The sequence below is a fragment of the Drosophila serrata genome, unplaced genomic scaffold (genome assembly GCF_035046125.1).
Source record: "Drosophila serrata isolate PLE 108 unplaced genomic scaffold, ASM3504612v1 contig_130, whole genome shotgun sequence".
Taxonomy (NCBI): Eukaryota; Metazoa; Arthropoda; class Insecta; order Diptera; family Drosophilidae; genus Drosophila; species Drosophila serrata.
This window is the reverse complement of record NW_028257028.1, coordinates 515,306-539,663: the sequence shown is the minus strand read 5'-3', so window position 1 is coordinate 539,663 and position 24,358 is coordinate 515,306. Positions and strand designations below refer to the sequence as shown.

At 41.9% G+C, this 24,358-nt stretch overlaps 3 long non-coding RNA genes across 5 annotated transcripts in view; 2 read left to right on the top strand and 1 right to left on the bottom strand.

Moving 5' to 3' along the window:
* Nucleotides 1-21,948, bottom strand: part of LOC147644609 (uncharacterized) — an 82,214-nt gene extending 60,266 nt beyond the window's left edge. Inside the window, exon 1 of the long non-coding RNA XR_015270207.1 lies at nt 19,988-21,948. This is a non-coding gene — a long non-coding RNA (uncharacterized LOC147644609). The remainder of the gene's footprint in view (nt 1-19,987) is intronic.
* On the top strand, nt 16,741-17,488 carry LOC110185518 (uncharacterized). Its single transcript, XR_002319790.2, has 2 exons — nt 16,741-17,099; nt 17,167-17,488. It is a non-coding gene; the product is annotated as an uncharacterized LOC110185518 (long non-coding RNA).
* Nucleotides 21,949-22,475: 527 nt separating the features above from the next.
* On the top strand, nt 22,476-24,097 carry LOC110185519 (uncharacterized). 3 transcript variants are annotated; one of them, XR_002319793.2, is made up of 4 exons: nt 22,476-22,994; nt 23,052-23,267; nt 23,339-23,897; nt 23,953-24,097. It is a non-coding gene; the product is annotated as an uncharacterized LOC110185519 (long non-coding RNA). The 3 variants fall into 3 exon arrangements; XR_015270204.1 differs by having other exon boundaries at nt 22,476-22,989; nt 23,339-24,097; XR_002319791.2 differs by having other exon boundaries at nt 23,339-24,097.
* Nucleotides 24,098-24,358: the final 261 nt, after the last annotated feature.

Below are 24,358 nucleotides of genomic sequence, written 5' to 3'. Positions count from 1 at the left end.
GATCATAGTTACTCACTGGTCATAGATACTTAGTGTTCATTGATACTTACTGATCATAGTTACTTATTGAACATAGTTACTTAGTGTTTAGAGTTACTTAATGCTCATAGTTTATTATTGGTCATAGTTAATTTCTGATCTTAGTTCTATAAATCGTCCGATTGTTCCTATGGCAGCTATATATATATATGTATATATAGTCCAGAGATTCGCCATGCTCCCACATATATACTAGTAAAATTATATAGAAGAATAAGCCCATAGTTTCATTGAAATAGCTTGCTTTAAATTTGTTCAAAAACAAATCTCGCACATGTTTATGATTCCCAACTGGTTCTAACCTCCCCGGAACGAAGTGGCTGCTGCCGGCCCCGTCTCAGATATGTGTTGTGTTTCAAAAGTTGCAAGTCATTGTTTATTAGTGTTCAAAGTTAGTAACTGATCAGACATACATACTTACTGTTCATAGATGCTTATTGATCATAGTTACTTATTGAACATAGTTACTTAGTGTTTAGAGTTACTTAATGCTCATAGTTTATTATTGGTCATAGTTAATTTCTGATCTTAGTTCTATAAATCGTCCGATTGTTCCTATGGCAGCTATATATATATATGTATATATAGTCCAGAGATTCGCCATGCTCCCACATATATACTAGTAAAATTATATAGAAGAATAAGCCCATAGTTTCATTGAAATAGCTTGCTTTAAATTTGTTCAAAAACAAATCTCGCACATGTTTATGATTCCCAACTGGTTCTAACCTCCCCGGAACGAAGTGGCTGCTGCCGGCCCCGTCTCAGATATGTGTTGTGTTTCAAAAGTTGCAAGTCATTGTTTATTAGTGTTCAAAGTTAGTAACTGATCAGACATACATACTTACTGTTCATAGATGCTTATTGATCATAGTCACTCACTGGTCATAGATACTTAGTGTTCATTGATACTTACTGATCATAGTTACTTATTGAACATAGTTACTTAGTGTTCAGAGTTACTTAATGCTCATAGTTAATTATTGGTCATAGTTAATTTCTGATCTTAGTTCTATAAATCGTCCGATTGCTCCTACGGCAACTATATATATGAATATATATTGTCCACCGATTCGCCATGCTCCGATTTATATACTAGTAAAATTATATAGAAGAATAACTCCATAGTTTCATTAAAATAGCTTGCTCTTAAATTTGTTCCAAAACAAATCTCGCCCATGTTTATGATTCCCAACTGGTTCAAACATCCCCGGAACGAAGTGACTGCTGCCGGCCGAGTATCAGACATGTGTTGTGTTACAAAAGTTGCAAGTCATTCTTTAGTAGTGTTCAAAGTTAGTAACTGATCATACATACATACATACTTACTGGTTATAGATGCTTACTGATCATAGTTACTCACTGGTCATAGATACTTAGTGTTCATAGATACTTACTGATCATAGTTACTTAATTGTCATAGATACTTAATGTTCATGGATACTTACTGATCATAGTTACTTATTCAACATAGTTACTTAGTGTTCAGAGTTACTTACTACTCATAGTTAATTACTGGTCATAGTTAATTGCTAATCTTAGTTTTATAAATCGTCCGATTGTTCCTATGGCAGCTATATATATATGTATATATAGTCCACCGATTCGCCATGATCCCACATATATTCTAGTAAAATTATATAGAAGAATAACTCCATAGTTTCATTTAAATAGCTTGCTTTAAATTTGTTCCAAAACAAATCTTGCACATGTTTATGATTCCCAACTGCTTCTAACCTCCCCGGAACGAAGTGACTGCTGCCGGCCACGTCTTAGATATGTGTTGTGTTTCAAAAGTTGCAAGTCATTGTTTATTAGTGTTCAAAGTTAGTAACTGATCATACATACATACATACTTACTGGTCATAGATGCTTACTGATCATAGTTACTCACTGGTCATAGATACTTAGTGTTCATTGATATTTACTGATCATAGTTACTTAGTGTTCAGAGTTACTTAATGCTCATAGTTAATTACTGGTCATAGTTAATTACTGGTCTTAGTTCTATAAATCGTCCGATTGTTCCTATGGCAGCTATATATTTATGTATATATAGTCCACCGATTCGCCATGCTCCGAATTATATTATAGTAAAATTTTATAGAAGAATAACTCCATAGTTTCATTCAAATAGCTTGCTTTAAATTTGTTCCAAAACAAATCTCGCACATGTTTATGATTCCCAACTTGTTATAACATCCCCGGAACGAAGTGCCTGCTACCGGCCACGTCTTAGATATGTGTTGTGTTTCAAAAGTTGCAAGTCATTCTTTACTAGTGTTCAAAGTTAGTAACTGATCATACATACGTACATACTTACTTATTATAGAGAGTTACGAGTACTTAGTGATCATAGTTAATTAATGCTCATTGATACTTACAGATAATAGTAATAATAACTAAAGTCTATGATAATAAAAGATAGCTTTGAATGAAATTAGATAAAAAAATTTAAAATCTGTAAAAGTTATAATTTTTTTCTACACTGTAACTGTGTAACTAAAGTTTTCGCCTTAATAGTCGCCGATAGTCGATCGATTGCGATTATGTTGTTGCCATTTTTTACGACCAGCAGCCAGACGGACAGGCAATGTTTCCCCGAACATGTCCATGTCCGTGGCCAGCCCTTTTCGAATATACATATCTAGAGATCATTTGACAATATCTCTGACTGGGCACTAATTTACGAAACACCGAGTGCGAGGCAGATTTAAGAAACTTAATCGATTAAGAGCAGGAGCATCAGCGGGTGCTTTTGTCTCTCCAGCTTTTCAGTCGCTTTTTGTCGCTAATAAAGAACGTGATATATTACACGCCGAAAGTCTGGAGCGGGAACTGGAGCTGGAGATGGAGCTTCAGTGGTGGCCATTGGAGCAACTTAATTTCAATCGATTCGCTTATTGTTATGGCTCTGTTCTCGTGTAGCGAAACAATGGAGTCGGACGGCAACAGGAGCACACCAACGAAGCAGCGGCAATAATAACATTTTTAAGGATCCGTTCGGGGGCCATCTGATGATCTCCCGATCTCCCGATCTTCCGATCTCCTGATCCTCTGATTTCCTGATCCTTCCATTGGATCCGTTCGATCCAATTATTGTGTGCGTTGTTGCAATAAATTCGTTTATCGCCGCCGTCCCAGCGGCAGCCAAAATCATTTAAAAGCGATCAGTTTAGCTTGTATTTTCCCTTTTCCTTGTTGTTTTTAGCTACGGTTCAGATTAAGTGATTGCCGAAAAATTGCTGGTCGCGCACAGTGCGTTTCGCCATCGGAGGTCCCATCACATTTTTGAGAGCTCTTAAACCAATAAAAACCTCAAACTCCAAGAAATCGGACCACAATAGAGAAATGTTTCGGGAAATATAAGTTGTAAACAAAGAAAATGAAAAGAATTAGCTGAATTAACTATCTGGACTTGAGAGTAATTAACTTTCTAAGAATAAATAGTCATTTTTATAGACCCTAGAAGACCTACAAGTATGTTCCTTAAGAATTTCATTATTTTCATTAATGAATCGATCAATGTTCTTACACTCACAGGCCGCACTGTTTTATTGGCATAGCTTATGGGTGCCTGAAGCCGCTTCGGACTTACAAATTGATTGAGTTATGTAATTGCAATGCAGTTCAGCTTTACATGACTGCGCTTTACATTTTAATTAAGAAAACGACAGTGGTGAATATATATAGAGGATGAAACAAGGGGAATTGGTTGGGAAAAAGGATGGGAAACGGACGCCTCGAAGGCGCTTTCCTTGGCCAGTTGTCACAACATCGCTTTCTGGTCGATCAATGCCATTTCACTTGATGTCGAAGCGAATGATGCCGTTGAGCTGTTGCTGCCGTTTCCCTCTGGATCTCTTTGGATCTGTGTGAAGCACATCATAAATCACCTTAGCGACAACAACATTTCCAGCTCCCAATGTACACGGAGAGAAAATAACAACCCCATTAAAGGGAGACTGTGTACCAATGTTTCATCAGTGTTCTTTCCCCAATTCATGCTTCAGTCATGCTCGAATCAGATGGGAAATTCAACTAAAACTTCCTGCTTGTGCTACTTTATTTCTGTCCGTGCCATTTTCCCAACTCTCCAGCCTGGCAGCTCCATCTCCATCTCCGTCGCCATGTCGATGTCCGTGTCCATGCTCGTGTCTCCTTAGCATTTCTGCCTGCTGCACTTGTAAATTTCCACCTAAAACTGTGAAGTGCCGCTGCTGGAAGCGAATCTGAATCCAAGCCAGAGCCAGAGACAGTGTCTGGGTCTGGGCCTGAATCTGAATCTGAATGTGCAGCCTGGTAGCCTTTTGGGCTGGCTTTTGGCCGCTTCTGGTCTGCATGACGTGCGCACAATGCGTGCGCATAATTTAGAGTCGCAGCTCCGAGATGGTAACCCCATATGGGGCTGAGTTGTTGCATGCAACACGTAGCCGCAGACCATGCAAGCTCACTCACTCATTCATGCAGCCAGGTGCGACTGGGGGAACGGGAGCCGAAGCTGGCTCACCTGTCATCACGCGGCTCATTGATTCGAGCACGGCACACATTCCTTTGGCTTGCCACTTGTCAACACTTCATTTCAACAACTACTCCTCCTTGGGCTCCCTTTGATAAGTCAATCATGCCAAGTGCCACATTCGAGTGTTGCTCCTGGGATCTCCTCTCCGTTTGTGGCATTGTTTGTATCGGCCACATAAAGCAATCGCACTTTGATGGGCTCCGCCTTTGTTTGTTTGTCCAGGGATCAGGAATATCCTTTGATCGTTTCATTTGCATGACATCTCCACTTGTTCATCAGGGAACTCATGGACTCATCCAAGCAAAAGCCCATTGTGTGGGATCCACCTGAGGACTCTACCCATTAACCCATCAAATAAATGCTGCCTAACCCCTGCCCCCAAAGTAATTTTTATCCACTTGAATGCTGTCGCAAATTTCTCAGGCCAATATGCCGTGAAACGGATATGCCCAGGACATACCCAGTGTTGCCCCACTGGGAGTGTGATACAAATATCTCTTTACAGCTCGTTAAAATGTAATTTGAAGTGCAAAATGCTCCGTAATAAACCGTTGCATTCACATTATCACACCCCGAATCGGATTTCTGGGACGGCCAAACTTGGCCCAACTAAATGTCGGCAACCTGAGCATTTAACAATTTAATTAAAACGAAATTTTCGAATCACATTCTGTGGCTTTACAACTGATCTTGGCAGCAGGTTGATCGTGATTACGAGACCGAAGCGAGCAGTGAGACTTGTGCCGCCAAAGCCTGTACAGTGAGCACAGGCTAAACCACTTCCCCGACTGCTGACGATGATCAATGATCGCAGTGCCGACGATCTCCAGTTCCAGTCCCACTCCCAGTCCCAATTCCAACCGCCAGATCTCGATCAGCATCCTCATCCTCATCCCAGGGCAGAGTATGTAATGCGCCATGCATTACGTATATCTGGTATTGTCGTCGTGCCAGTTACCCGCATATTATTAATTGGATAGCCATAGTTGCGATCTCGGCTAGAATTTATGTGTTAATTTGTCTCGCAGCCAGCTCTTGATTTATTTCTCCATCCAAGCCTGCTCCTCTCTGCTTTTCTTGCGACTCTTATCAGAGCCCGTTGCCAGACCATTAGCGGAGGATCACGGCGGCAATTTGTTGGCCTCCTGCCATCATCCGAACAGACTGCCAGTGCGACAGAGCGACAGAGCGACAACGCGACAGAGCGACAACGCGACAGAGCGACAACGCGACAGAGCGACCCAACCGGCGACATAATCATTTCCCGGCCACTGCAATTTGTATTGTTCGCATAATTAAATTGACGCTTGACATTCCAACCAGACCAAGTCGGTCCACTCCTCTGACATTGACACGCGCAGCCTTCACACTCCGCGAAAAGTTCTGACAAAATCGCTTCATTTCGGAATTAAATGCGATGGAACAGATTTCGATCTTAACTCACGAAAATAGTATGAAAAACTTGCCGAAAACAAAGATTAAAAAACTCAAAACTTAGCCAAAAATGCATTAATTTCTATTCAGAAAACTGTTCTGTTCTAGTTTTTAATAGGTCAATAAATCTGCATACTCAAATTGAATTTCTAAACAATTCAAATTTTTGTCAATTTTTCAATATGTTAACATTGCAAAAAAGGGCCGTAAAATGTTGAAAAAAGATTTTCAAAAATTAGTTTCTCTATTTTATAGCTAGAAAGATTCCCCTGCTTATGCTGATCAAGAATATATATGGAATATAGGGTCGGAAATGTTTCCTTCACATCGTTTTGAGCTTCTGACTGAAATCATATTTCCATACTTCGATATTTTTATATGATATTTTATTCTACAAATCAAAGCTTAAAAATCTCATAACTATGACAAAAATGCATTAATTTCAATAAGGAAAGCTGTTCTGTTCTAGTTTTTAATGTGTTAATAAAACTGCATACCTAAATAACACCTATAAACTATTTGAATTTTTGTCGATTTTTCAATATGTTAACAATGAAAAAAAGAGCCAAAAATGTTGAAACAAAATTTTCAAAAATTTTGTTCTCTATTTTATAGCTAGAAAGATTCCCCTGCTTATGCTGATCAAGAATATATATGGAATATAGGGTCGGAAATGTTTCTTTCACATCGTTTTGAGCTTCTGACTTAAATGATAATACCATTTTTTAATCGATATTTCGATATTTTTATATGATATTTTATTCTACAAATCAAAGCTTAAAAATCTCATAACTATGACAAAAATACATTAATTTCAATAAAAAAAGCTGTTCTGATCTAGTTTTTAATAGCTTAATAAATCTGCATACCTAAATTACACTTATAAGCTATTTGAATTTTTGTCGATTTTTCAATATGTTAACATTGAAAAAAAGAGCCTAAAAATGTTGAAACAAAATTTTCTAAAATTTTGTTCTCTATTTTATAGCTAGAAAGATTCCCCTGTTTATGCTGATCAAGAATATATATGGAATATAGGGTCGGAAATGACTACTTCAATGCGTTTCTAGCTTCTGACTGATAGTAAACCACCACATTTGTTGTATATTTTCAAATAAATATAGCCACAATTAAATGTAATTGAACTTAATTTGCTTGCTAAATTTAAATTTTGTATCCAATTTAATATATATTATTTAGTTTTTTTGCCCAGTGACTTTGCCAGAGAATTATTCGATCGCAACTTCAACTCCAACTCCGACTCCGACTTCAACTAGTTGGTATAATTAGCGACGATTAAACACTTGTCGGTCCCACCCAGCTGCGGTTGGGAACAAAAGCATTTTATTGCTTTTGTCGGCATCATCTTTTGCTATTTTGCCAGGTTGCCAGGTTGCAGGCTACTTGGCTAGCTCCGAGAGCTTCGCTATCCTGGGACCTGGAACTTGGAACCTGGGACCTGGGACCTCGGACCCAGTGGAATTTGTCAAGCGCAAGGACACATTGCTGCTGGCAATTAGGCGCCCGCCGCTCCTCCATTGAATGGCAATTGTTGTCAGGCTTGTTTGATTAGTCTGTAATTGGGGTCCAGATCGGATCGGCTTGAGTTCTGGCCAAGAAGAAGATCGATGGTGGGGGCTGGAGGAGGGGACGGGGCCATGAGTGGCCACCGCAAAATACTTAATTATGAATTTATTGATTTTAATGAACATTATCAATTTGCGGAGTCGGAGTTGGAGTTGGAGTTGGGCAGGAGACATACCATTTCATCAAAATATTAATCAAGTGTCGTGTGTGCGGGGTGTGTGCTGTGTGTGTGTGTTTCGCGATCAAGGTCGCCATTCAGTCCATGGGCCATAATGACAGGCTGCGACTCCCGATCACCGAACACCGAACACCGAACACCGATCGCGGATCGAACTGGAACTTCAACCTGCCCGGGAACTCATTTATTCCGATCGATCGATCGATCGAGCAGCCAACTTGCCTGGAAGTTATAGATTGCAGTCCATAAGCGACATCCATTAGTGATTCCGTCTAGCATCGATGATCGCACTCTGACTGGATGGATGGATGGATGGATGGCGGTAGCGCCCTAATAGAAGATCTCCAATGATCAGCGATTTGCCCTTCGAAGGCCTGCAATTTGGATGTGGATGGGCGGGCAAGGAGGCTGGCGCTTTAAATACCGCAGCAGATCGATCGTCTTTAATGACAGATTTCGGTGTGCGTTAAGTTCGCGATGGATTTTGCTTGGCAGCAGCTTGACACAATCTTTTAGGGCTGTTATAGATATCAATTTGGAACGATGTCCATTAAGGAGTGCATTATGGCACAAAGGGTGCCATTTATGAGGTGGAGGTGAAGGGCTTGCAAGTGTTCAGCTGTAGAATGGAGATAAAGCCAGGCGATCTAGAAATCACTCGCAGTACATATCTTGTGTGCCCGTCGAAAGCTGAGCAAACACTCATGCGATGGGGCAAGGATATGCAAACAAACACGACTCCTTGGACCGACTAGGTGTTTGCATCTGTGAGGTAGCACAGGACACACACGCGTCCTAGACAAGCTGCAACTGAAAAAGAGGCAAGACGGCGCACAGGAAGACGTGCCAATGTGCAGAGCGTGCGCCTGTCCTCAGAGTGATAAGACCTCTACACACAAACACACAGGGCACTTGGAAGGACACGAGGAAAATATTAATTTACACTAGACACCGTAGAGTATCAGCTGCCCCGATGGCATAAAAAGGGTGCGGGCTAGGAGCCCCGAAGAGGGGCACTAAAAATAGGGTTTCGAGTGCCGATCCCGATCATCATCTGCGTCTGCAGTCCTGGCACGCACGCCAAAAAAGAACACCAAAGGAAAATGCTTGGTAAATATGAGAGCCCGGAACCGAACCCATTCGGCATGGGGTTAGCACCATCGACATGTGCTTGTGACATAATAAAATCAGGGAGATCGAGTTGAAATCAAGGAGCAAATGCCAGTTAACAGCAACACCCCCGACATGTGCAACGATATTTGCAGCTTGCAGCGATTAGGAATCAGATTCCCCGATCACCAGATTGACATAAACCGAACAGGAAGGAAGGTAAGGCAAAGGGTTCGACCTGGGATTCCGTTGGATTCCGAGTTACAAGATCCAGATAAATACAATGTTGCTGGCACGCAAGGTGGTAAAAGATAGACAAGGATCCAAATGAGACAGCAACAAATCTACAAAATGTTCTCTAAATAACGTTTTCTCTTCTATATTTATATTTTGATTGAAATTCAGACATTAACTTCTTTGTATCTTTCCCAAAATGGTGTAATTATCTTTCCAGAATGGTTGCTTTCGAATCTATTCGCTTGATTTGCCCAAACAGAAGACTCTCCTCTTTTAAAAGTCTTAAAAACTAGTTCATTTTGCAAAACTCTTGATCTTTTCTGTTGAAACATGCATCCTAGCAACTTTAAGTTAGAGTAAATTTCTGCCCCAAAGACGACGACAACTTGCTCCATAAACGCTTTGGCTTGCGGCCAAGTTGATCCCGCATTTATGGGCCAAGAAAGATGCTGTCTTGTCGTTGTAGATACGTCTAGAAATCTACAGATACATTTTGTCATAATTGCCAAGCTGGTGGTGCTGGTGGTCTGCGGTGGCTCAGACCTGATCCGCCGGGATCACTGGGATTTGCATTACGCGCAGCCGCAAATGATGCAAATTTCCTTAGAGATTGCCGCTGAGATTATGCCGGGCCAAGAGCAAAAGTGCGGTGCTAAGTAAATGCAATTGTAAAAGTAAAAGCAGAGAGGATACCGTCGGCTTAGCCGCAACTAAATGCGGCTTAAACAATGTTTCTTAGGCGTTAGATTTTCATTACCAGTGCCAGTCTTCTGTGCCCTGCTCCTTGTGTTTGTGTGTCGGCGAAATTTCAAAACCCCGCTTCCCAGGAACACGGAGGCTGAAAACCGAAACAAAACACAATGATGATGGGAGATTTTTCCCTCGCTGGGTTTTCCTTTACGCAGGTCCTTTCTGCCGGCTGCCCAGGATATGTTCTTGTTCTTGTTTACATGCAAAACAGTTTGTGTAACCTAAAACTCTCTGTCTCAGTCGCCGTCTGACCACAGAAGTCAGCTTGGAGTCTCAGAGATCAAGAACCCAAAGAACCTCGAGAAAATAAATATATACATCAAAGAAACATCCCTTGGGATGCCCCCTCTAACTCCCCTTTAGGATTTCGTGTGGAATTATTTGCGAGGCACGCCTGCAGTTAGCCAATTCCCGAATGTCCTGCGGGCATCCGGTGACGTTCTGGGCTGGCTGCCAAAATAATTAAGTCGTTTGCCCAAACAATTAAATAATTCTGCAAGTCGCCACAAACATTCTCTCTCTCAACTCCTTGCAGGCTCCCTGTTTTTTCTTAATTTTTTGTATTTATTTTTAGTCATTTTGGCCTTTCGCAACTCTACCGAAATGTTTGCGAAATTTGTTGAATTGCATTTTGGCTGCGAGGGACAGTTTAACATAAGGATGCAGGACGTGGCGCAGCGTGAGAAAAATGCATAATTTTTGTAATGAGATTTTTCGGGTGCCGGCTGTCCAGCCCATTTCACATTTATCATGGATCACGCCGCACACTGGGCTTAAAGTGTGGAAAAATAACGAGCTAGAGAACAGTGGTTTCAAATGCATATAGAGGGGATATAGTTCCCTATGGAAAACGTACATTCAAATTTAATTCTTATAATTACTAATCAATTTAGAGACACAATTTCCCTTCATTTAGGTTCCACTGTGGCATGTGGCGTGCTAATGCTGTGGCTTTCACTGGCGTTGGCAGCCGGCGACTACTGTGCCACGCCCACCCCCTGGGACCTGGCATAATTACACTTTTGTTTTACATTCGAACTTGGATTCGCATTCGAATTCCAGGAGCTGTCCAGAGTCAGCTGGTCAGCAGCTCAGCAGCTCAGCCTCCGGGCGTGAGCCGCCAAGAGATCAGAGATCAGAGATGAGTGATGGTAGAGTGTGTGTGTTTGGGTCTGGGCTTGGGTTTCGGCACAATTGTCACATGAGGAGGCTGGTCCCCGATCCTCATTGTGTCCCTTTGTCCTGTCGCCCATTGTCCGGCACTCGAAAGCCATTCGAATCTGATTTGTGGGCGGATGCCAAGGAAATCGCCTTCGCTTCTTGGGTTTTGTCAAAGGGCAATTAGGATCCTTACGGTCCTTAGAGCCTCAGAAGGGTCCAGAAGCTGCCAGTGGTGATCTTGCGGTGATCTAGTTAGTGAAATTGGGTTACGAATTGTCCGGCCTCCGGTGGTTTTGTCAACATCTAGGATTTGACTTTGTCACCCTGCCTCCTACCAGAGTCCTGATCCCTATCCGATTTGCAGATTTTGAGGCTTACTTCGCCCAAAGTCGCACACTTCTTGGGATTTCCGGGGGGAGAAAAGGGTCCTAGAACCAGTCTCAAAGGCATTCATGCATTTCCTTTGCAATCATCAAGCGGACAGAAGCCTAAAAAAAACTTAAATAAATAAAAATATATGCCGTCTCGACTTTGAGTCGTCTGCATCAAATCAATCAAATTGATGCGCTTCGATCGGGGAATATTTAAACTAACAACCACGATCCAGTCTCCCCCAAGACCTATAGTCGTTAAGAAAGAGAAGTATATGGGGCTAATGTTAAGAATATATCTGTAAATATATACCAGAAACTAAACTAGTATTTCTAAAATATTGAAAACCAAGAAATAAGAAAGCAAAGAAAGCATTTCAATTCGTAAAGAATATAGTTTTATATAGCTTATTAGGTTTGTTAACTGGAATTATATTATTCCTGCAAATGGTAAAGGGTATCATTTAGCCTGTGCTCCTAACCTCAAGTTCCTTTAAGATTCTCTCAATTCCAGATTCTCCTTTTCTTTTCGTTCCTGTTTTAGCATAAAAGCAATCATAATCCGCACACACTGAGCGCTGACAAAAAATTGTCAATTAGGTTCATCAAGAGCGCATGGCAAAGACCCAGTCCCCACAATCTTCCGATTCCGATTCGGAATCCCAAACCCTAAACCCGATCCTCCGAGCTTATATATATGTACATATGTTAATGCCATCGTCATATAGTCAAATGGAAGCCTCTTTCTCCTTCTGCTCATGGATGTGGATGAGGATGTGGATGTCGTCACCACCCAGGCAGAGGAGCGCATTTATTATCATTGCATTTTGGCCAAAAAATGTTGTTGTTTTTACTGGTTATTTTGGCTTTTGCTCTTTTGCTTTTGCTTTTTGACCCTGAGTTGTTGTTATTGGTGTCCCGCTGCTTAGTTAAATGAGACATCAATTTGGCTTAGTCCCCAGCATCGTTCGAGTAGCAAACTGGATTAACATGGCTACCGGGACTGTCCTGCCTCTGTCTTGATACTACTACACAAAGAAACCAAAGGGGAATACTATATCCAAACTGGGAATTACCTCTGAAACTTCATCAGGAACTATAATTTCTTTTTCTGTGTGTATTTGCTTCTTGCTCCCCTCATCAACAGATATCCCATTCCTTTGGGTGGGCGCACTTGCTCTTGTTATTGTTGATAATGATGTCCAAGATGTTGTTGTTCTTGCATGTAATACCAACTTGGCCCGGGTTTCCCCTCGCAAAAACAGGGATACACTTCATGGCTCCCACAACTCGGGGCAAGCTGTGAGAAAAAATCCAAGAAGCAGGAGCAGTTTTTAATGTCTTCATTACGCTGCTGCGACCCCAAGAAAAGCCTGAGAAGGAGGAGCTGCCAGGGGACAACCCGGGCCACCAGTCAGTCGGCCTCCTATATATTGTTTATTTATGAATGTCATTCAATTTATTATATCATTGTATATTTGAGCCCAGTTGCGTTGAGAGGGAAATGAACGCGCTGCAATCTCCTCTGTCCAGTCTTTTGCAGCAGTCTTTGGTTCCCAGTCCTCAGTCTGCAGTCTGCAGTCTTCAGTCTTCTGTCTTTGGTCTCCGATCTTCAGACTCTGGCAGAGTCCAGAAAGGGCGCTGACCAGCTATCGAGCGTCATCATCATCGTTCCTTTTTCTCCGCACTAACGGACCTCGTCTGGAGATGGAGCTGGAGATGGAGACATGACCGACGTCCAGGCTATCGTTTGTGCCAATGGCATTTGCATCACTGACCAGGCAAAGCGGATCGGAAATGCTCTTGTGGGGACAGAAAGTACTTTCGGATCTACAAGCTTTGTAGCCAAGATTTCGATAATTATCAATATGCCATCACTTTTACTAGTTGCAGTTGAAATGAAAGTAAAGGCTTTCATCTGACTGATACCTGTTGATGTGATGACCCCGCCAAAAACCAAACCATAGAGCATCAGCAAGTCAACACTTGAGCCATTTCATTCGGGGATTTAAACTCGTTTCTCTTCTGGTTAGTTGCTCGTTTAGCGCAATGTTCTGATCGCTGCCGCTGCCCGATTATTGTATATCATCATCAGGCCCGATGTCAATGCATTATGAGTCGGGCGGAATCGGGCAGAGGATATATACACATATTCAGGTACATATATCCTCCTCCCTCGCTGCGACTGTCGCCGTATTGCATAAGATAATTGGTGATTTTCATATCGATTTATGCATCCGCTCTGCGCAACTGTGACTGTGACTGTGACTGGAACCTGGATGCCATCCATTTGGGCATTAGGCGGCGTTTAAAGCCCAGCGGGACAGCGCCGACTGTCCCGAACCAAAACAATAATTAAATCATAAATTTTCCATCTAAAACATAGATTAGGGAATAGGGGAGGGAGTTACGGTTACGCCTCCGACTTAGACTTTGACTCCAAATAAACTAAATCAACGTCAACACTTGGGAATTTATTGCTCTATTTGGTGAAAGTGCGGCCCCCAATCAAATCACAATAAAAACAAAGAAAGACTGTTTTCTTTTTCACCCCGAAGTTTGTATACCCTTAAAGATTGTTATAAGATCATTAATAACTAATAAAATATAATTTAGATATAGTCATGTAAAAAGTAACCTTATAGTTCCTACTTTTGATACATTAAAAGAACAGACAGGCATGGCTAGATCGTCTCGACTGTTGACGCTGTTCAAGAATATATATATTGTATACTTCCGACTAAAATTTTATTACCCTGCAAGGGTATAAAAATAGTCACACGCCCCCTTAAAAGAAAGGTAGAGAGAGGGTCAACCATTTCAGAGGCACTGGGAGAAATAAGTGGTCACTGTTTCAACTAATATTAAAGGTGTTGCATAGGAAACCTTATATCTCTGTCTCTGAGCGGAATATAATCTGCTTTTGGACTTAAAATACAAAACAAACAAAAATAAATAACAAAAACATAGCATCTTATAGACTCTTCATAGCTCCTAGCTTCTTTGTTAATAGATAGATATTATTTCCTTTTTCATATATGTATCCTATATTCACATAACTTCACTATGAAAAGGAACTACCTAATTTCTCCTAGTGTATCCTGATGCTGATCCTGAGATAGTCCTTGGTCCCTAGTTCAAGTCCTAGTTTTGCGGTCAAACGTTTTGTAAACAATTTGGAAACAAGCACGCCCGCTGCGATCACCTCGACGATCGACGATCACGTTTCACTTTCTCTTCGAAAGGGTGAAGATCGCGGGACTCGAGGAGCAGGAGCATGAGATGGCGGTGCGCGGGAACCTGGATGGTTCCTGGAAGGCCAAAGAGGGCTTGTTAATGGCATTTATGGTGCACCGAAGAGGCACCGAAGAGGCCTCATAATCAGCGCAATTATGTTGCATTTTCAAATTCCGAGAGCTCGAGTGCCGCGAGTTTGCGGCCTTTGTAGCCAGCCGCCCGCCGCCGCCGCCGGTTCCCCTCCCTCTCTCCCTCTGGTCTCTGGTCCCTGGTTATCGGTCTTCGGTGGCATATCCTTGTTATCCTGGCGTACAACCGCAAATGTGCTAACGAATCCTGCCGCCGACGCGACCCGCACTCCTCGCCCAATTAACGCGAAAAGCCGACCTTTTGGCCATCTCTGAAGGGAGATGGAGGTGGAAATGGAGGTGGAGAGGCGTTAAACGATCTCGCACCTTGCTGACTTGGCAAAAAATCAAGTGATCAAGACGAACAAGGAACACACTCCTTAGGATTCCCCTTCAACAACACATATAACCCAAGTTGGTATCCTCAAATGAATAAATTGCATTTATTTATTTAGTGATCTAAATGAATTCTCTGCTGATTTAAGGCTTAACATTTAGTGTGCATATTTAACGATTTGAGCGCTGATCTTTCGGTGGGAAAACCCAACTCAATCTCACTTTCTGGGTGGTGATCGTGTCCCCAGTTCGCTTGTTGGCTGACCGAAAAGCGAGCGGCTTACAAGATTGCCGCTTGATCGACACTTATCCGGCCAAGATCCGCTTACTGACAGTCCGCGTCATGGTGGCAAGTCGATACGATCGCACTAAGAAGCTGTTGAGTAGCCGACTTTGTGACAAGTGAGAGGATTGCCAGTGCAATCGATCGATCGGTCAAGATGAGGGGGAAATGTTTAATGTTTCGAAGAAGTGAAAAAATGGAGATCATAAAAATGTGATCAGCAATTCATTAGAGCTTGACTGCCTGCGAATCGGGGGTTTTAAGGACCCAAAATCCCACCGAGAACAATGGAGTGTCTCATTTGTTATTCGGGAATCCTAATTGTTAGCACAAGTGAATGATAAAGTCATTATTCACGATTATCCAATTGACTGGCTCTCCATATCCTTGGCTATCCTGCGGCTTTCTCTCCCTCGACTATTGTTCGATGCCGCGGCATTTCTATTCATTTCCCCGCTCATTGTTGCATTGATCTCATTAGTACGCCCCATTTAGCACCTTTGCCGCGACGAAACAGGTGACGGCTGCTCCTTTGATCCTTGGCCGCAAGGATGCTTGTTAGGCAATGATTGCCTGGGGGGATATTACATCGCTTCCATTGTCCTTGAACTGCCCACGCCCCCCGAAGAACAACACTGCTTGGCAATCGATTCCCACGGCTTCGGGACTAAGGATTCCCTACTCGGGACCGTTGGCCAAATATTTGCATAAGTCCAGGGCGGAAACAGAAAACCGAAAACCGGAAATCGGAAATCAGAATGCCAAAAGATCAATTCCCCCGGCTTAGCGGTTTTCACAGCTAAGCAAACACACGAAAGGCAAACAGGATAACAGGAACAACCCACATCAAGCAACAGATTTTCGATCGAACTCTCCAAATTGATTTCTCCGCCCATTAATATCTTTGAGTATACTCCCGTTTCCGATCAGCAGCTCATCAACATAACAAGAGGGACGCCTTTGCGATCCTCAGTCTTATAATTCCATTTTCACACCACTCTTTTTTGGCCAAATAGAGGTGCAGGTATACCATCCATCCACCTGTTGGGAAGAGGGGGACTCCTTTCGTAGAAACGCTGCCCTTCGCTTCGATTCTCTTAATTGAATTTTCGTATCCCAGGTGAAGGATAAACCGGGGCCATGGAACTAAAGGGTGGCAATCCGACTGACGGCTGCTCTTTTAATGGATTCACACGCACGATGCTTCGATGCGAAACGCAAAGTGTGTGAAATATTCAAAGATTATCGCTAATATTCAGTATGTGTGTTTAGTGTGTCGAAGGTGTACCCCCAAAAGTGTATTCAGGGCCAAAAATTGGGTTTATAAGCGAGGAAATACATATAGAAAGCGACTTGATGTTTTCTAGAATTCAAAATAAAAGTGTATCTAGATGTTTCCAAAAACCATCTCGTAATCCATGAATCTAATGTCATCGAACAAGCGTAGTATCACTAGCATGTACCCAGCTCCTGGTTAAATATTTTCATTTCAAAAGCTGAGCTCGTCCGGAGCACATCTCATTTCATAGTTAAAGTAAAAGTATAAAAAATAAAAAAAAAAATATTTGAAAAGTTAAAAAAGTGAAATTTTCTTAACCAATAAAGAGGTGCTACCAGAGGCTAAACACAGGATGTAAACAATTAAGCATTAAATTCAGTTTGCACACGTTCTACACTCAGGATATAAACAATTTAACAAAAAGGCAATGGCTACTACAGTTTAGCGGTAAGTTAATGTAGCTAAAACTATAAATTAGATAATATATTAAGATCTGTGTAACGTTTAATCACAGCTTTCGCTAGCGCTGGAGGAATATGATGGATAACTAGCGATTCACGGCCAAAGGACCTGGGCATGTTACCTTTGGCCGAGAAGTTTGCCATCACGCTTACAAGGCTCGCACAACCAAAACCACTACCAAAACCACTACCAAAACCACTACCAAAACCACTACCAAAACCACTTCCAAAACCTGTACCAGAACCACAACTCCTGCACAAGGATTTTTCTTAAATATGCAATGCTTTATTAGGACACTTGAGCGATAGGAATGCGAGGTGACGGATGCGGATGCTATTTCATGAATTAAACTGAAGAAGTTCGCATAGGCATAAGTCTCTTTTTGTTTTTCTGTTTGGATTTAATAGGGAATTGAAAGGATATAGATGGACTTCTTGAGCTGAATTGATGAAGCCACCTCTATCCGCAGTCACCTCTTCGGAGGAACTTTGATAATTATTCTTGTCCAGCTGCTGTAACTCGGGGACTCCCATTAAGGAGAGTTCATGTAATGGACATGCAATGAAGGTCCTCCCACTGACTTCCTGCGAAGGCGCTGCACATCGACTTGAAAGTGCCGAAGTCTGTGGCTTCTGCTCCCGCCGCGTGTCCCTTCCGGAAAGGGAATATTCGTATTTAAAGAATTTACGGAATTAGAAAACGATTTTCGGGGCGCAACCTCTGAAGAGGCTTACAAACGCCTTGGCCTGTGTCCTGTGTCCTGAGTCGTCCTTTCAAAGGCGAGAAAACAGAGGCCCTTATGCAATTTGCGTTGACTACTTTTCATTATCATTGTTGCGGACACAAAGGCGGTGGTGCATTATCCCCGGGCCACGTGCAAGGAATGTCCTGTGTTTGTTTGTGCCATTCGGTTTCTCGGACATTCGCCACACGCTCTGTGGCCCTGTTGTCCTGCCAGGACATCATATGCATAACTGTCACCCGAAAGGCTGAAAGGCTGAAAAGGGAGTCCCTCCGCACAGACAAAGTGTCTTCTGTCCTCCAGTTTGCACACACAGCTGGAGGCGATCCCTGGCGAAAACTGGCTTATGCAATTGCACTGAAGGCGCTTCAAAGTCAGTGCCGCCAAGGCGACCTTGACAGGAGAAACAACACCAGGAGAGGGAGGAGCAGGAGCAGTGCTGGAAGTCGTCTGTCACGAGCGCGGTCATAACATTTCATTGCCATAATTTCTTATGCAAATATCCTGTGGCAGCGTTGCGAATTTATTAATTACTCGCCAAATGCTGCCCCCCCTTCAAAAAGCCCCCAAAAAGTGTACTCTGCCCTGGGATTTCTGGGTGAGGTCGCTCGGTGGCTTCCAGTTCTGGCCACACAGAGCGAAATTTCAGCCACATTTGCCTAAAGAAATATATATTCCCCCTCTCTAGTTTTATTTTTTTGGAATTTGTTGCATTTAAATTTGTAAATAATAATCCAAAGTTGACATATTTATAAGTGTAACAATTTCAGTGACTACTTTCTACCGGTGTTTTTTTGGCTACCGGTTAAGCCAGAGCGCCATTGAGGCATAATGGTAATTCCCAACAAAAATCTTGGCTCCCGACAATATATTTTTATTCCAGCGACCGACCGGCCTCTCTGTCTTTGTCTGTGTATAATTAAAATGTTCAAAAAAGCGACAGTGTTCATTTTTTCATCATAAATTTCCGAAAGATTGCCATTTTGGCGCTGGACGCGCGCGTCCCTCATTTGAAGTAAACCGCGGCAATGACAACGGACTTCGGGCTTTGAGCTGGGATCGAGGACCGGGGACCGGGGAGACTGGACCACATTTAATTGGCAAGGCAGCAACCAGTTTTTGCTGTTTTTTATTTTTTATATATATTTCTGTTCGTAGCCTATGCTTTTTTGTTGTGCTCCCTTTTTTTGTGCGAGTAATTTTCAAATCAAACCAAGGTCTTTTATCTCCACTGGCAACTCCAACTCCAACTCAGAGTCCGATTCTTAATGCGCGTGCGCAGCGGCAATTTGATGAAATACATATGAAATCAAAAGTGAATTTCAACGCAGGGCGACTAATTAGCCCAGTCACGCAGTAAATCGAAGTGCATTTAAATGTAAGAGGGAAATACATATGCATATATATATGGAAATATTGTGAGGAGTCTCGAAATGCCACGCGACTTGGTCTAGGCCCTGCTCCTGCTCCTGCTCCTGCTCCTGCTCCTGCTCCTGCTCCTGCTCCTTTCCCGCCAGAGCAAATGCTTGTTCGCAGCTCGGTTCTCCGGCGATCCAATTAAATGCCATAAATTGCATTATGGAGCCTGGCACCTGAGGGAGCTATGCAGCTGGTGGGATCCTTCTAGGAACGAGCCAACTATCGGATCCCTTTCAAGCCCCCCTCACTCTTTTTTTGATAACCGAATAAAAGAATAAACCATTTTAATGAAATAATGTGAATGACGCTCCTTATTATTATTATACTAAATGTGTTTTGTTTTTTGTTTTAAATGATATGCATTCCTTAAGGCATCCTTGGGAAAAACTAGTCAAACCTCTTTCATTTAGCAATAGAACTTTAACTTCATTTGCATTAAATTTCTCTTGCAATTAGGTTCTTTCTCTTCACAAATTGCCTAGAAATTAAAAGGTAAACAAACGCCGCTCCCCAATTCCCAGATTTCATAATTGACAACCCGCAAGAGAGGAGCGCATCTCTTAAGCGCCTCTCTCACTCTTAAGCTCAACTATGGAGAGCGAGAACAAACGAAGGAGGAAGGGAGGGAGAAGCAAAACAAATGCGCTCGCGACCGCAGCGAGATAGTCGAGGATTACAGTTAAATGCTAGTAAATAGTGTTGTCTCACTCACCCCCTTACGTTGCTTATTGCAGCAGATCGGCAACGGCGAATTAGTGGGCGAAACAGGCGCAAGAAAAACTGTTTGATTTTTTGGGGCGTTTGTCACAAAGTTCTGCGTTTTGTTTTACCGCTTGGCTGTGGCTGTACTTTTTTACTTGAATTGCACTTGCACATGAAAAAAAACAACAAAATTCGCACTGATCTAGGTCATGCGCACACACACACACACACGAGGTGTGGTCCAGAAAACCTAAAAAAGAAACGAACAGCGTCACGGCTGCCTCCACTTCACTTACACTTTTCGCTGTGGAGGCTCGCTGTTTTCCCGCACTTTTCACACTTGCCACAGCCTTTTCCGCGATGTTTTTCCAATGTCTTGCCCCTTTGACCGCCGCGTTGGCCTTTTGCAAAAAGTTTCTGACTTTTCCTAGGAGTTATTTTATTTTTCGCCTGTTTCGCCCGGCGTCGTGGGAGTAACTGAATGCTGGCGGCAGCCGGGAGAGGCCTCTCCGCGAAATGGAAGAGGCGGAGATGATGAGCGCCGTTGGAAAGCGAGAGAGGGGACGCGGCGCTGACGTCAAAATAAGCTGGATGGACACTCTTAAATAACTTCCAGTGTCGAACTTTACTTTTCTGTTTTGTGCGCAAAGGGTGGTCGTTAAATGTAATTAAATAACAAATAAAGAAGCAAATTGACAACAAATAAATACATTTAATAAACTATACTATATTATATTATAATATACAAATATATAAATCCTATTTATAACCTTACAGGGTATTACAAATAAAGTCAGACACTGAACAAGTCATTACTATAAACCATATATATTCTTGATCAGCATAAAAATTAGGCTAATCTTTCCATTTGCAATCAAAATCTTAATAAATAAAGAATAAAATATTTGAAAAAATAAATTCAATATAATATTTAGCGCAAATTTAAAAGACAACAAATCCAGCAACAAAAAAACCAAATCTAATTTAGCGAATTCACATTATTGCAGATTTATATAATTATTAATTAATTATTAATTATTATAATTAAAATTAATGTCAATATACATTTTCATATACAATTGTAGATAAATATCGGCTCTAAGAATGCTATTAGAATTTTAATCAGAAGCTTGAATCGTATTCTTATCAGAACAATCGAATCTTTCTAGGCATGAGGGAGAGCCACACATTTTTTTGCCACTAATTAATCCTTATTGAAGGCCATCAAATCTGTTCTGTGAAAAGCACCGCTGATGGGAACCACGCCAAACACCAAACATTTCTCAAAAACATTGGACAGAAAAGTCACGATCGTCAAGAGATGAAGCCAAAAAGATAATATCAGTATTGTGGGCCGGAATTTGCACCCTCTTTTCTAACTAAGAAAACAAAGCTAAAATTCCAGCACACAATACCAAAATTATCTTTTTGGCTACAACACTTGACGACAATGACTTTCTGTCCAATGTTTCTGAGAAGTGTTTGGCCTTTGAAGTGGTCCCCATAAGCGATGCACTTCACAACACAGATTTGATGGCCGCCAATGTGGATAAATCGATGGTTGATCCCTTTGGTCCACCTCATGCACCCAGAAGGAAGCCTCCAGGGTAGCAGCACCTCCGAGAGCAACGGCACTGGCGGGGCAGCAGTGTCCAGGGTAGCAGCAGTGTCCAGGGTAGCAGCATTGACAGGAGCTACAGCCAGGCGGCAGAGTCGTCCAACCCAGACGACGACCCTACCGACCCCACTGGCTGCCATGACAGAAGGGTCTTGTCCTTGTCTTGATGGAGCGCATCCTGTGCATCCTGCACTTCTTGGCGGAGCACCTCAAGGAGTCGGAAGAGGCGAAAACCTTGTTCTTCTCTTGATCGTTGACAGCGATTCTGGTATCTGCTCATCCTATATAGGAGTATATAGAGTATTATATATAACCCATATATATATATACTACAATTTAAATAAACACACCTCTGAACTTTCTGGAAATTTGTTGAAATTTACAAGACTTGGTTAAACTTCTTTTCGGGTTACAAATAATTTAGAACTTTTTACTAAAGGTGTTGCTGGTTCGACGAATGGAATTGTAATGAACATTTTTAGGAGCAGGGTTTGGCAGATAGACTTTTGGTTAGACACAAGGAGTTCAAGGCTGACTAGATGGTAATATTTAAGTTTAAAGTTCAAGTACAAAATCACCATAGTGTTTAAAAAACATATATTAAATAAATAAATACCCAAGCTAGGGGAAATTTTAGTTATGAGTTTTTTAAGCTTTGGTTTTTCTACTTTAAAGTATAGTTAAATATTGAAATAAATATAAATTGAAACATCTTAAAGACAAGTATATAAATATTCTTATATCTAATAAAAAATACTTCAAATAATAAAAAAGAATTAAAATAATAATTATATACATTTATAAAATACAAAATTGGGATCACAGTAGCCATGAAATGTTGTATTTGAGAAATGTCTAGTAATGGAAGCCAAGGCAGGTGTAGATTTTCTCAGTTCCAATCTGGCTTCGGTACCAATCACTTAAAATATTTGTATTTTTTCCAACACAATGTATCTTAAATATTTTTCCACCGACGTAGAATCCTTTGGTCATGGTTGTGAAATCGAAATTCAAGCGGCAGAAACAATATCCGATTTGAAATTGAGTCTAGAAAAGAAAGCCAAAATTCCCAGAGAATCGTGTGAAATTGTCTTTGTGAATGAGAAGATGTCCGATGACAAAAGTCTTGCCGATGCAGCGAGGACTTGTCTGGAATATGAAGTGCCTCCCCCAACCAATATGTGCCGCATTAACGATTTATTGGCCTTCAGCGGGGGAAAACTCGCGGGGTGGCTCAAGGCCTTCAAGAGTCCAGGAGAAGAGAGTCAGGAGGAGGAGGAAGAGGAAGAGGAACAGGACGACGGGGAATATGATGTTTTCATCAACAAAGGTTGTCCCGTGTCTTAATGCGGAGAGCATCCTTCTCCTAATTAATTCCTTCATTTATACTTTTTGTTTGGTAAGTTTTTTGTTGTTTTGCTTGGCAGCAATTAAGGAGTGCTTTCCTTTCCCCCAGGAGCCCAAGGAACGCTTTTGATGATCCCAGGATGCCGCAGTTCCTGTAATTAATTTAAATAATTTGGCCAAGTGAAAGCCCCGTGGTCAAATTGAGACATTTTCGAGTGGTAATTAAGACATTTCCAAGAGTTTCTGGCGAAGCAAGAGGAAACTTAATTGTTTCCAAGCCACTTTCCTTATATATGTATGTGTATATACGAATTTAAAAGTAAAAGTAAGTAAACTCTCTCTACAAGAACATTTTCCCCTCCGATGGGAAATAATAATAACAATAATTTTTAATAGCCATCAAATGATGCTGGACCCACGACGAGTAATCCCTCCTGGAATCCAGGATGCATCATTATCATTTCAGCTGCATTGTCAAGGATAATCAGCTTAACTAGGAGAACTCCAGTGTTTGATCCTTAGGCGAGTGCACACGCAATGGCATGGGGGATCCTTTGGAATTTCGATGCACTCGTGGGCGTTCCTTTTAATTGCCTGAACCAGGGGAAGGGGAAACTGTAACAATGACAACAAGTGCACCTTTGTGACCCTTCGCCAGAAGTTATATAACATAACAATTACGTGGACAATTGTGCACGCGATCGGGGCAAAAAAAGGAAACAAAGGACATGTTCTATTTGTCGGCATTTCGTGTCTTATCTGCGGGAACCGCCCATCCATATCGGTGCGAATATCTCTAATTGCAAGTGCAATGCCATTGCAACCACTCACGCCTCTCCCTCTCCCTCTCCCTCCTTCCCTCCTTCCCTCTTGGATGAAGAAAGATGCTGCGAGAAGAAAATCCTGGAAAGATGTCAGGGACAAACATAAATTACATTATTCCTTGTCAACATTTGTGAGTCAAAAACGCGTTCATGTTAAACAAATAACTCACTTGTTGGCCGCTCCAGTCTCCATCTCCAGTCCCCGTCTCTGGTCCAGTCTGCGAGGAGGTTATTTACGAGACATCAGTCATGGGGAACCATGGGCCGTGAGGCGGTTGTGTTGTAATCAGAGCATCCTTAATAAATCATAAATTTATTCGTTGCATGTAAAGAGACCACAAAAATATATATAAGCGTTCCACCGAGTCGAGGATATAGCCCTGGGTCTCGGCGGGGCACCCAGGGCGATATCTGCCACATATTTCTGCATATATTTCGATCGATCGATCGATCGATCCCCTTTTTCGGGGCCATGTCAAACATATTATTAACTTCACACAAAAAGCGTTCGATCTTGCACCGTTTGCTGTCGCCGGGACATTGTCGTATGTCGCCCAATGCGACCGCCAATGGAGGATATATACACATATAT